Here is a 13,515-nt window from a genome sequence, read left to right on the forward strand (position 1 = left end):
GGCAGAACTACTTTCAGTATTATGAAGAAAGTGCGTGCATTTTTTCCCAGCTATTAGTAGCTTGTTTCTTTCTTTTCATCATTCTATTTGTAGACAGTCTTTCCAGCATGATATATTAATATATGGTGGCTGATGGAGGTGGTTTCTACAATGTTTATAAGACTATACATTTTCTTATCCAACAACTCTAATTTGGTTAAATGCTATTGGAAATTTGGGAGGATGGGATTATAAGACCAAGTATCTTTAGCTATTCTACAGCCTGCTTCATATTGGTGTGTCATTTTTAGATGTTCATGCCTATCTCTTTCTGAAGTGAATAGGGATTATATTCTCTTATTTGTATCTCCCTAACATATCACCTCACAGCAAAAGACGTGTTGGTGATATCTTGTTGACAGAAAGAATGGTCTGTGTCAACGATAACAAGCATGTTCCTGTTCCCTGACCCTGCCATTTATCTTCTGGGTGCCACCTTTCATACCTTTGATAGGCTTTCTGGGCAGATTTTAAAATGACCATGCTTATCAACCTTTTCATGTGATGAGGACATCCAGACTGTTACCCTTGCCGAATACAGAAAATGACACTTGCGGTAGCCCAGAAATCACCTCTGTTCTGCCTCAGCTGTGACCAATGACACAGACTACAGCATGGAAGAGAACTGCTACTTGTCCTGGGAAGGAACGCATTTTCTAAAGAAAGAAAACTATTTTGGAATTTCTGGATGTGACAACCTCTCTTGTTCACACTCAATAGACACATTAGCTGGATGCTTCTGATTGTCAATTAGCAATGTTTTTGCCAGGAAGACTGGCATCGATGCTGTTTTTAGCATTGAAAACTCCTGTGGGAGAAATGTGGAATTTTGCATGTTGTAGGTCTTAGGATTCCTGAGTGTCTGACAGTCTTCTTGGAACTATTATAACTAATGAAGTTTTCCATCTGAAAGACCGACTCTTACTATTAGGTTTCAAGAGGAGTTTCTTTGAAAAACAATAAGTACTAAGGGCTCAGATTGAATCTACTTTCAGAGGCAAGTCACACCTCTCCTTATTGAGCACTTGGGCTGAAGAGCTCCCAGGGCACATGAGGCCAAGGTCAGAAGTGTTCAGACATCAGTGGCCAACTACTGTCTTGTAAGAAATGATTCTGTCCTTCAGCTACAGTTTATTCCCTAGCCCTGACTTGCTCTCGCATTGAGAGATGGTCGTTGTACCTGACACAAAGGAGAGCAAGAAAGAGATTGTGAATGGCAGTGGAAATCAAGATACCAGAATAAATTAGAGAGCTAGACTGAATGTGGATTTGTGACTTCTTTGTGTTAAGCTGAGCCACACAAAATTGCTAGGTTTGCTGGTTTAAAAATAAAAATAAGAGCTATTTTATATGGTTCAAATTTACATTTTTCTGATGATAATACAGAAAGGAGAATTTAGAGAATTCTATTAGGTCAGCTAGGCTGATTCTTTTTCATGCACACACAATTTCTTCAAGTTAAATGACCAAACTTATACTATTTTAAATACAACAACAACAACAACATAGGGTATTTTAAAATAAAATTTTAGTAGAAGCAAAGTGACACAATCTAATAAATAATTATTTATTTTATTTAAGCCTGGTAAATTGTGGGGCAGTTCATGTGATTACGTGATGATGATTACCTCCTGAAGCCAGGACGCAAGGTTCAAACTGAAGCTCTGATACATCATACCTTCACCTCGAGCAGGTTACTCCATCTGTGGCCCAGTTTCCTTACTTTAAAATGGGCAGGATAATAGTATCTATCGTGTTAGGTTGCTGCAAGGATTAAATGAGTTAATCTACATAAAACATTTAGAATGATACTCAATAAATATTAGCTGTTATAAGTAGTTACTTGTAACTACCAATGACAAAATGAAGTCATGGTAGAAAACTAATTAGGTATGCAAATGCCTGTTGCTGTCATTTTTGAAATAAATTTTCAATCTAGAGCAATTAATGATAGAGCCCAGTATTGTATTTTAGGACTGGCTAGCGGTGTTATGCAAAGCTCACATGCATGTTGGGTGATAACACTGTCAAGATGGCTGAAACATTTCACATGATGAACTTTAGACGAGCCAAGAACTCCAGTGAGCTCTAAAGATAGATCATCAGCCTGCAAAGAATCCATCTCTGCTTTTTTCCAGATCAGAAGTGCCATGACCTCATTGTGAGTCTTTTAGAGGATAAGAACGATTGGGTGAGGACAATGTTAGTAACTTGGTTGGTCATGATATTTCAGTGCCTATCAGCTCTTTGGTGTCTAAAATTTTGTCACATTGATTCCTGTCACCAGGAAAAAGAGGCCAATCCTCTCTTGTTTAGGAATTATGTGAGGTTCAACAAATACATAGCAACAAAGTTTTAATTTGAGCAGGGTTATAGATAAGTTCTCCATATCCTTCTAGAAGAAGAAACACCTGAGACAGCCGTGTTTAATGGTCAGATGACTGCTGAAAAAAAAGAAAGTGGAATCTAAAAGTCAGAATTTTCAGGGCTGTAGACCACTACCTTTCCGCTCTTCCACTGAAAACTGTGGAAGTCATGGACATGGAACTGTAATCTCTGGAAAACAAATTCCTTTCACACGCTGTTTAGCAGTGGATTTGAAGCAAAATGTCCCTGGTCACTGTTTTACTCTATTATTAGGGAGAAGGGAGAGTGGTATAAACACTCAACCTCCCTGCTTCTCTCCCACTCTGCCAAATTTGTTTGTTTTGACAATTCCTAGTTGAAGTAATTGAACATTGCTGGAGAAGATATTCACAGCTCAGCTAAATGCTTTTAAATTCACGTTAGTTTTGAAATGGGCACTCAATTCTATCCTACAATCCTATGAAATCTCCCTGGGTGTTCACTTTCCCTATCTCTGGCACCTGTATTTCATGTTCTGTTCCACCGTCTTCTCTTGTGTTCATCCGCTGACTTTCCATATGCTTTACCAAGAAACGAAGCCCTCTCATGGGAATACCATCTTCCCACCATCAAGTCAGAAACCCACCTGCTCAAATTCTCTGTGTCCCCTCCCATTTTCTCTGCTTATTATGCCTAGATCAGCCCTGTTTCTTTTACATCATTCTGCTCTTATGGATTTTCCCCACTGGAATTATAACCTTAAAAATGTATTAATCCTCATATGTACAATCTACTAACACATTTTTCCTCTTCTCTTTACAATAAAATCTATTGAAAGTTGTTTACATTCTCTCTCTCTACTTTTCCTCGACTCAGTCCAATAAGACTCCCTTCGCCAATCCTCCCCTAAAAATGCTCTTGTCAAGGTCAGCAATGACTTTTGTATAGCCAAATTCAGTGGAGCCTACCCTCTCAGTTGCATTTGATAGAAAAGACCGCTTTCTTCATCTCCATACATATCCTGGTTTCCTGTTGCCTCAGTGCCTATATGCTGTCTGTTTCCTTTGCCAGCTTCACTTCCAATGTTCTACCTTTCCATGCTGGTATACTTTAGTATCCGGTCCTGTGGCTCTTCTCTTTTCCATGTACATTCAATCTCCAGATAATCTCAGGTATGGCTTTACATGCTGATAATTCCCACACTTGTAGCTTTTGCCCATATTATACTGCAGACCTGTGGACTCATAGATCCAATTTTAGACTTGTCATACAAACTTAGTAAGTTAAATTTTCAATGTTCTTAACAGAGCTATTAATGTATATTTTCTCCCTTCCCACATATCTATTTCTTCCCTATCCTAGTAAATGGCCATAGTTTACCTGGGTAGTGGAAACCAAAATTATGTCAGCCTGTTCTTTTTGTTTGTTCACTTCTCATTTCCAGTCCAGCAGCAAATACTGTCCAGTGTTCTTTCTCTATTTTATGAAGAGATTTGTATAAGATTAATGGTATTTCTTCCTTAAATGTTCGATAGATTTTACCAATGAAACCAACAGTCTGGATTTTTCTTTAGGGGAGGTTTTTGGTTAACAGTTTTACTTTATTTACAAGAGGGCTATTCAAATTGTCTGTTTTACCCCATCAGTTTTGGCAAAGTGTTTTCAAGCAAATTGTCCATTTCCTTGAAGTTGTCAAATTTGTTGGCATAAAATTGTCTATAATATTTTTATTTTTCTTGTCTGATCTGTAGAATCTATTGTGATGAATCCCTTTCATTCTTGATCTTGGTAATTTATATTCTCTTTCTCCCTTTTTTTGTTTATCAGTCTAGCTAGAGGTTTATCAGTTTTGTTGGCTTTTTCAAAGAGATATTTTTATTGGCTTTATCAAATTTTTCTGTTTATTTTCTCTTATTTCTACTAAATAATTTCTGTCAAGCCACTTTAATTTTATTTTGCTCTTTTTTTTTTTTTTTTGACTACTTAAGGTGGAAGCTCAGGTCATTGTTTTTAGAGGTTCTTAAACTTTTTTGTCTCAGAACTCATTCACACTCTTAAAAAACCAAAGAGAACCCCAAGAACTTTCCCTGTATGGATTATATCTATAGACTGTCTATGATTACATATCATATAATAATTTTTTTTAAATGTTATAAATATTTATTTTAAAAATATCTATAATAAACCCATATCATGTTAACAAAGTAAAATATTTATAAAAAGTAACTATTTTCAAAAGCAAAAAACATAGTGAGAAGTGACATTGCTTTAAGAAAATTTCTGTGTTTATCATCTGGCTTTATAGAAGACAACTGAATTCACATTTCTGCTTTTGTATTCAATTTGTTAAAATATATTGTTTTGATTGGAGTTTATGAATAAAATTCAACCTCATACAAATATATAGCTGGAAAAGGGAGTTTTATTTTCATAATTTCTTTAGATAATGGTGAGTATTCTCCTTTAGTACTACACCAAAACTCTCAACAGTTGTTTCAAAGGTTAGTTTCAATGTGGAATCTAAAATCATGCCTGTGAAATTTTCATACTCTCTACTGTGACCTTTGAATGGATCTGTGAATCTTTTATTAATTTTTTTTGCAGTAACAGCATGCTTTATCAGAAGACTGTCAACTCACAGTTACACAAATCTTCCAAAGGTTGACACATTTCATTATGCAATTTGAAAAAAAATCTCACTTGTTAATATCACCGGTGATCTCCTCTGTTAAGCCTTTAAACATTTGGTATTTGGAATTAATCAAGTTCACAGTGGCAGATACCAGTTTCCCAAAATTCTAAGTTTCCTATGAAAGCTTAAATTCTTTATTACTGGTAATAATATCAATTGTTATCCTTGAACTGAGAAGTTCATTTATTTTTTGCAAAATATCTTCTAAACATTCAAGTCAGATTAATGATTCCTTGTCTGTCAGTCATTTTTCAAGTAAAATAATTTTTACTCAACAATTTTCTCAGCAAATTTTGAGTTCGCTCAACAATTCCTTGAAAATTATGGCTAGGTAACCTCACAACATAAACAAGCAGACAGGTGCTTTTTTCCTCAAGATTTTCATTATACTTTGGTATAGACACCAGAGGGCCTTCTGTATGATCTCATTTTGTCACAAAGAATGATAAACTCTTGTACACACTGGAGTTAGATTTAATAAAGTTAATGTTTTTCCTGATTTATCAATGATATTCTTAAGTAAACTAACTGGCAATTTTTTATCTTTACTGCAAGTAATGATGCAGAATGCAATGACTGTTACCATAGTTCAGTCCCATGGCCCTGACTTGTACTAAAGCACCAGCACCAAATATTACTTTTGCATCATCAGTATAAATGTCAACATTATGAAAATGTCAAACAATAACATCATTATTAACAATACATTGTTCTCAGATTGTCTTGGGTGATCCTCAGGTTTTTATGGAGCACATTTTGAGAAGCTCATGCTTGATTAATAAAACAGGTAAATATACTATTTATATAAATATAAATTTACTGCATAAGGTTCCTCCTCCCTACGCTCACTTGCCGTACTACCACTCAGATGGAAGAACCAAGACTCAAACTTGGCTATCCAAGAAGCCTAGTCTCTTATTCCTTACCAGGTACTGTTGGGTTTTCTGATAGGGCAAATGGATTATGTTTGGCTTCTTAACTCAGCAGATTAGTTCTGGAGGTTAATTTTTTGGCTTTTCATGAAGCAGAGAAGGGTAAATAAGTAGTTGCCATCTAAAGAACCACTTTCTCTGCAAGAGCCCAAAGCCAGTGTAGCCAGCTCTCTATTGCATCATCATTTCAGGTAGAAGGAAACTTCTTTAGTAACTGCACCAGCTCACCTCAGCTTACTACTCGAATCATTCCAGCTAATTATATAGCTTCATAAATATATTTAATAAAATGATTGATGGTTTTTATAAAACCCTAGTGTCCCAGGCTTTCCTATCCTTCACCATCTCCCAGAACTTGCTCAAACTCATGTTCACTGAGTCAGTGATGCCATCCAACCATCTCATCCTCTGTCATCCCCTTGTATTCCTGTCCCCAATCTTTCTCAGGATCAGAGTCTTTTCTAATGAGTCAGTTCTATTGGAACTTCAGCTTTAGCATCAGTCCTTCCAATGAATATTCAGGCTTGATTTCCTTTAGGATTGACTGGTTTGATCTCCTTGCTGTCCAATGGACTCTCAAGAGTCTTCTCTAGCACCACAGTTTGAAAGCATTTGTTCTTTGGCACTTAGCCTTCAGCCAACACTTACATCTGTACATGACTAATGGAAAAACCATACCTTTGACAATATGGACCTTTGTTGGCAAAGTGATGTCTTTGCTTTTCAATAGGCTGTCTAAGTTTGTCATAGCTTTCCATCCAAGGAGCAAGTGTCTTTTAATTTCATGGCAGTAGTTACTGTCTGCAGTGATTTTCGAGTCAGAGAAGATAAAATTTGTCACTGTTTCCGTTTTTCCCCCTATTTGCCATGAAGTGATGGGATCAGATGCCATGATCTTCATTTTGAGTATTAAGTCTTAAGCCACTTTTTCACTTTTCTCTTTCACCTTCATCAAGAGGGTTTTTAATTCCTCTTCCCTTTCTGCCATTAGGGTGGTGTCATGTCCCTTCTATTAGCTTATTAAAATCTACACTGAACATCTTGAAACATGCAGTGAACTCAACTGAAGGGCTTTTAAAACAAACTTAGAAAACATTTTCTTCAGGGGTCTGAACACATATAACTGTGTTGAGGGGGAAAATGCTGTTAAATTTGCTTTGACTTTTAAAGTGCCAAAGCCCTCATGGGGAAACTAAAAGCATGCAAATAAAAAGGTTTATTCTAAGATACCTGAAAACTCTCATAACATATTGCATTTATTCTCTCTACTGCTTTTCCATATGACAAAAAAACACAACCCCACACTGTAATAAATACTATTTTTCTCCTCTCCTCAGACTGAAGTCCAAGACACTTGCGAAGAAATACTCCTCCCCAGCTAAAAGAAGAGCAAAATTCTCAAAGATGAGATATTTTATATCTCCAAAGGATATAAAATTTCATATCCTTATAACTCCCAGTAGACTAAAATTTATTTTGAGCATAATATGATAATGTAAGGGAAAATCGAGCCTACTAAAATTAGTGACACTCCAGTATTCTTGAATGTCTAACTTTAACATTTGGCTGGTGCCTGTGAACTCACCATTTAAATAAAAGCAAACTAGTTCAATCTCCTTGTCTGAGAAACTTAAGGTTTAAATGTGTTGCCTGCACATCTTTACTATGATATTTAACAAGCTAAAAATACAGTCCACCATTGGGAAGTAAACTAGCAATAAGTCACATTAAAGCTGTTTGAAGTCTGAAAAATGTGATACTTTTGAGCCCATCAGAGGAAAAGTGACATTTTTTACTATCCCATCAAACTTATAGTAACTTAAGTCTGTTCCTTGTTATCTTTTCTCCATTATTCTTAGAACGTTTTTCTTTATTCTACTTTCCCTTTGTGAATCAGGTTATTATAGACATTACCTGTCTTAGAAACAGTCTTGCGATCCTTATGCCATGGGGTATATCGGAGCTGACCGGATCATGAAGTTTATGGGCTAGCTTATTCTGAATGTTCTTCAACAGAAAGACCTTTAATCTTCAGCACTTTGAATATAAGGAATTGTGTTTCCTTCTCTGTGATTGATCATATTCTTATTTGCCATTGAAAAGGTATATTGTTTTCACTTGTCAGGCTCCCCCCCAAAAAATCCCTGATGTATATGAGATTTATCTTATAGTTGTCATCCTGTTGGAAAATTTAAAAGCTCTAAGTAAAACTAATGTCAACATAAATAAAGCCTAAGCATTTTAGACAGTTCCCCGCCCCCAGTATTAGTTTTTTAAAATAACCTTGGTTTATTGATCAATTAAAACAAATCTGATTTACAGACTTTAAATCTGTCACTCAACCTGATTATTCAACCTGATTCTGAACTCCTTGTACGTCACTATTCAATTTCTCCTGAGGTCATCATTGTGAGAGAGGCTTTCTTTGATCAAAAAAAAAATTATCTTGGCTGTTTATATTTCTACAGGGCCTGTTATCTTAAAAAATGCATATTTGACATATTATACTTCCTAGAATTTTATAACTGTATGAAGATTTTTTTCCCTGTACATTTTAATTTTTTTGTATCAGAAGGTTAAATTCCCTGGCCAGAATTTAACCATTTATAATCACTGAATTGAATGGTTTGCTTTGCAAATGAACTGAGAAATTCTGTTGTTTTTGAGATTGCACCTAAGTACTGCATTTTGGACTCTTTTGTTGACTATGAGAGCTACTCCATTTTTTTCTAAGGGATTCTTACCCACAGTCATAGATATACTGGTCATCTGAATTAAATTTGCCCATTCTGGTCCATTTTAGTCTACTGATTTAGTCCACTGAAGATAAAAAAGAGAATGAAAAAACTAGCTTAAAACTCAACATTCAGAAACCTAAGATCATGGCACCCAGTTGCATCACTTCATGGCAAATAGATGGGGAAAAAGTGGAAACAGTGGCAGATTATCTTTTCTTTGACTCAAAAATCACTGTGGACAGTGACTGCGGCCAGGAAATTAAAAGATGCTTGCTCTTTGGAAGAAAAGCTGTGACACAGTAAAAAGCAGGGCAATCACTTTGCCAACAAAGCTCTGTATAGTCAAAGCTATGGTTTTTCCAGTAGCCAGGTACTGATGTGAGAGTTGAACCATAAAGAAGACTGAGTGCTGAAGAACTGATGCTTTCAAATTGTGGTGCTGGAGAATCCTCTTGAGAGTCCCTTGGCCTGCAAGGAGATCTAACCAGTCAATCCTGAAGGAAATCAAGCCTGAATATTCATTGGAAGGACTGATGCTGAAGCTCCAATACTTTGGCCACCTGATGTGAAGAGCTGACTCATTGGAAAAGACCCTGATGCTGGGAAAGATGAAGAGTAGGAGTAGAAGGGGATGACAAAAGATGAGACGGTTGAATGGCATGCTATGCTAAGTCGCTTCAGTCGTGTCCGACTCTGTGCGACCCTAGAGACGGCAGCTCACCAGGCTCCGCCATCCCTGGGATCCTCCAGGCAAGAATACTGGAGTGGGTTGCCATTTCCTTCTCCAATGCATGAAAGTGAAAAGTGAAGTCGCTCAGTCGTGTCCAACTCCTAGCGACCCCATGGACTACAGCCTACCAGGCTCCTCCGCCCATGGGATTTGTCAGGCAAGAGTGCTGGAGTGGGGTGCCATTGCCTTCTCCTTGAATGGCATAGCTGACACCAAAAAAAAAACCCCTCAGTTTGAACAAACTCTGGCAGTTAGTGAAGGACAGGGAAGCCTGGCATACTGGAGTCCACGGTGTCACAAATAGTTGGACTCAGCTTAGCGACTGAATGACAACAATAACAAGCGTTGAATTGATCCTTTTCTACTCAACTTTTTCCTATTCTGTAAATAAAACAAATATTTTCATTCTGTGTTTCATTTTGATAATTCAATACTGGCTCATCTATGAAAGTAACTATGTTTAAAGTGAAAAAAATATTTATGGAGCTTGAGGAATATTTGGTTATCAATATTCATGGAGACAACATGGCCAAACTTAAATGTAACCACCGCCAAAATGTATTTTTTTTTTTTTTGATGGCTTTTCTGGTGGCTCAGCAGTAAAGAATCCACTTGTTAATGTGGGAGATGCAAGTTTGGTCCCTGGGTTGGGAAGATTCCCTAGAGAAGGAAATGGTAACCCACTCCAATAATCTTGCCTGGGAAATGCTACGGACAGAGGAGCCTGGTGGGTTATAGTCCATGGTGTCGCAAAGAGTTGGACCCAATTTAGTGACTAAACAACAGCAACGAACTTATTTTAAAAGCCCCTTTTTGATTTTGAAGATAAACAACCATCAGGACACAGATAGTCATATCATTCTGAGATTTTAGTTGGTGAATCAAAATCATCAAGGTATAGAGATTTCCCCTATTTGAGAGAATGTATCACAAAATATTGTAAAGCATATGTCCTTCAATTAAAAATAAATTATGAAAAATTTGTTTCACAAGATAGGAAGAACTCTGGAGTTTTAGCAAAATATAATATGCATTGCTATTTGAAACAAATTAACTTTACACATAATGGAAGAAACACTTTGATTTTATTTTTTAAAGTTGCATGGGGAGTAAAGAGGTAAATAGGAAGAGAGAAAATAAGTTAGTGGTGTATTCAAAATTCTGCACTTCACTTGTTACCATCAGTAAAACTACTAAAAAACCAACAGGGTTAAAGGGAACCTGGTCCAGTTGTTACAGTGGTAAAAGAATCTACCTGCCAGTACAGGAGATGCAAGAGACATGGGTTCCATCGTGGGTTGAGAAGATCCTCTGAAGTAGGAAATGGCAACCCACTCCAGTATTCTTGCCAGGAAAATTCCATGGCCAGAGGAGCCTGGCAGGTTATAGTCCATGGTGTTGCACAAAGTCAGACATGACTGAGCAACTGAGCATGTAGTATAGGTTTATATTCATAAAAATTAGTTATGCGTTACTTAGAGTACAGACAGATCTAATGTTACAAATGTACCTAAAATACAGTGGCTTAAACAAGAAGGAGGTTTATTTCTTTCTCACACAATGGTTCAGAGGTACGTGGGTGGTTCAAGATCAATAGATGGCTCTGCCCCAGTAGGTCTTTAAGGAACCAAGGTGTCCTTTGTCTTGTTGCCCTTTCCTTTTCTAGGATATTGACCTTGTCCATGTGGTAGAAGATGGCTGGTGGCTAAGTACATTCTAGACAGAGTATGTGGTTTAAGAGAATACTTAAGGCTGAGAAAGGAACAGGGAAAGACTGGGCTAATATGATCTGAGTGATATGGATATAAAAAGTTATGTGGATAGAAGGAGGTATATGGATAGAAAGAGAATGAGAATTTAAAAAATCTGAACCATTTTAGGAAAAAGTTTTAGAAATATAAAAATAGGGTGATCTAATTAAATAATGGACTAGGAAGATTTTGGTAGTTATCTTGAAGATGAGTCAAGATGAGTAGTATAGAAGATGAGATTTCTAAGAGAAAAATAGTGCTGTCTGTCTGGCAATTTTGTACATAATAAGTTGCTAACTAAATATTTAATGATGTACAACAGTATTAGGATGAGTAGCCACTGGCTAACCACTGGGTGCCATGTAGCTCCCACTGAGGAGGAAATAACATGACTCTGAATATACTTAGCCCCTTATTATTGAATTTCTGAGAAGCACACTGTTTCCTAGAGATCTACAAGAATAAAGGGCCTCAGTTGGAGAAGACTCTTGAGAGTCCCTTGGATTGCAAGGAGATACAACCAGTCCATTCTAAAGGAGATCAGTCCTAGGTGTTCATTGGAAGGACTTATGCTAAAGCTGAAACTCCAGTACTTTGGCCACCTCATGCGAAGAGTTGACTCATTGGAAAAGACCCTGATGCTGGGAGGGATTGGGGGCAGGAGGAGAAGGGGACGACGGAGGATGAGATAATTGGATGGCATCACTGACTCGATGGACATGGGTTTGGGTGAACTCCGGGAGTTGGTGATGGACAGGGAGGCCTGGCGTGCTGCGGTTCATGGGGTCTCAAAGAGTTGGACACGGCTGAGCAACTGAACTGAACACAATTAATAAGATTGAGTGGATGACTATCCTTTAAAACAGGGGTCATGAAACTTATTTTGTGAAGTGCCAGATAATAAATATTTTAGGATTTTGTACCCTACAGTCTCTGTCACAGCTACTGAGTTCTGCTCTTATAGGGCAAACTATTCATGGGTAATATGCAAAGAAATGGGAGTAGTGGTATTCCAGTAAAACTTTATCAATAAAAGGTAGAGGGCCAGATTAGGCCTATAGACCATACTTTCATGCCCTCTGTTTTAAAGCAATGAAATGAGAATAATTAGGTAAATTAGGGAAAGTTTTTTTTTAATTGTAAGATTATAAAAGTTCATAAATAAGTTGCACTCTACTAGATATAAACTATTTAGAAAGATCAACAGTAAGTAAGAAAGAAGATATTAATGTTCTCAGAGGGTGCAGATGCTTTGGAGTAGAAGATAACAACATTTCATTATATAACATTAACAACATTATAAATATTGTTGCCTCTATGAATGTTTGGATTCTAAAAACAATATTGATAAACCAGCATAAATTGTATGTAAAGAACTAGAAAACATTAAAATTATATTTAAAATAATTTTAAGAAATCATAAAGAAAAGAGAAATTATTGTATATTTCATTCATTGAGTTTCTCTCTTTCTTTCTTTTTTGTTTGTTATAATTAAATCAGTCAGTCAGTTCTTCTGAAAAGGACTCATCTGGTATAGATAAACTGATTCTAAATCTCACTCCAGACCTTCAAAATATCTTCATGATATAAAAAATTATAGTAGGAAAAGGTGCAGAATTACAGGTAGACTAACAACTGAGACCATTGTTCCTTCCAAAGAATTTTAAACTTTTTTTATTTATACAACATTATAGAACCTGTTAACGTAAAATAAATTCTATTTTAAAATATTACATTAGAAAAATGTTTCCTATATAACAATGCTTGAGCCTCAAACAATATTTTTATAAGATGTACCACCACCTATTTTTCTCTCAGGAATAAATGTCATCAGAAATAATTGCCTTACCTACTTTGGAGAGTGACAGTCAAGTGAATAATTATCTCAGCCCTTCACTCTGAAAAGGCTGAAAAGGGTTAAAATGTCTCTGCCTGTGGAAAGATCTGCTTGCCTGAAGGTCCTACTCTTGGTGTGTTTGCCCTTCTAGTTTTTGAAACTCCTGGCAAGAGAGCACTTTCAATCATTGCTGCTTTTAACCAAGGTCTCGATAGTGTTTCTCTGTACTGGCACTAAGTCTTGCCAGTGAAAAATCCAATTTGGAGATCTTAAAAAGGTTGAGTGGCACTCTGATGGTAATGGCCTACACTTGAGGTACTTTACAGTTTATAAAATATTTTTACCTAAATGATTGAATTTCATTTGGAATACTCCTTGGGATGAACAGGGTTGTGGTTCTTATTTTCTAAAGGAAAAAATAAATTCAAGGAATTGAAGCAAACTGTAGT

This window comes from Bos grunniens, chromosome 9, assembly GCF_055505025.1.
Source record: "Bos grunniens cultivar Pamir isolate PY7600 chromosome 9, Bosgru_T2T1.0, whole genome shotgun sequence".
Taxonomy (NCBI): Eukaryota; Metazoa; Chordata; class Mammalia; order Artiodactyla; family Bovidae; genus Bos; species Bos grunniens.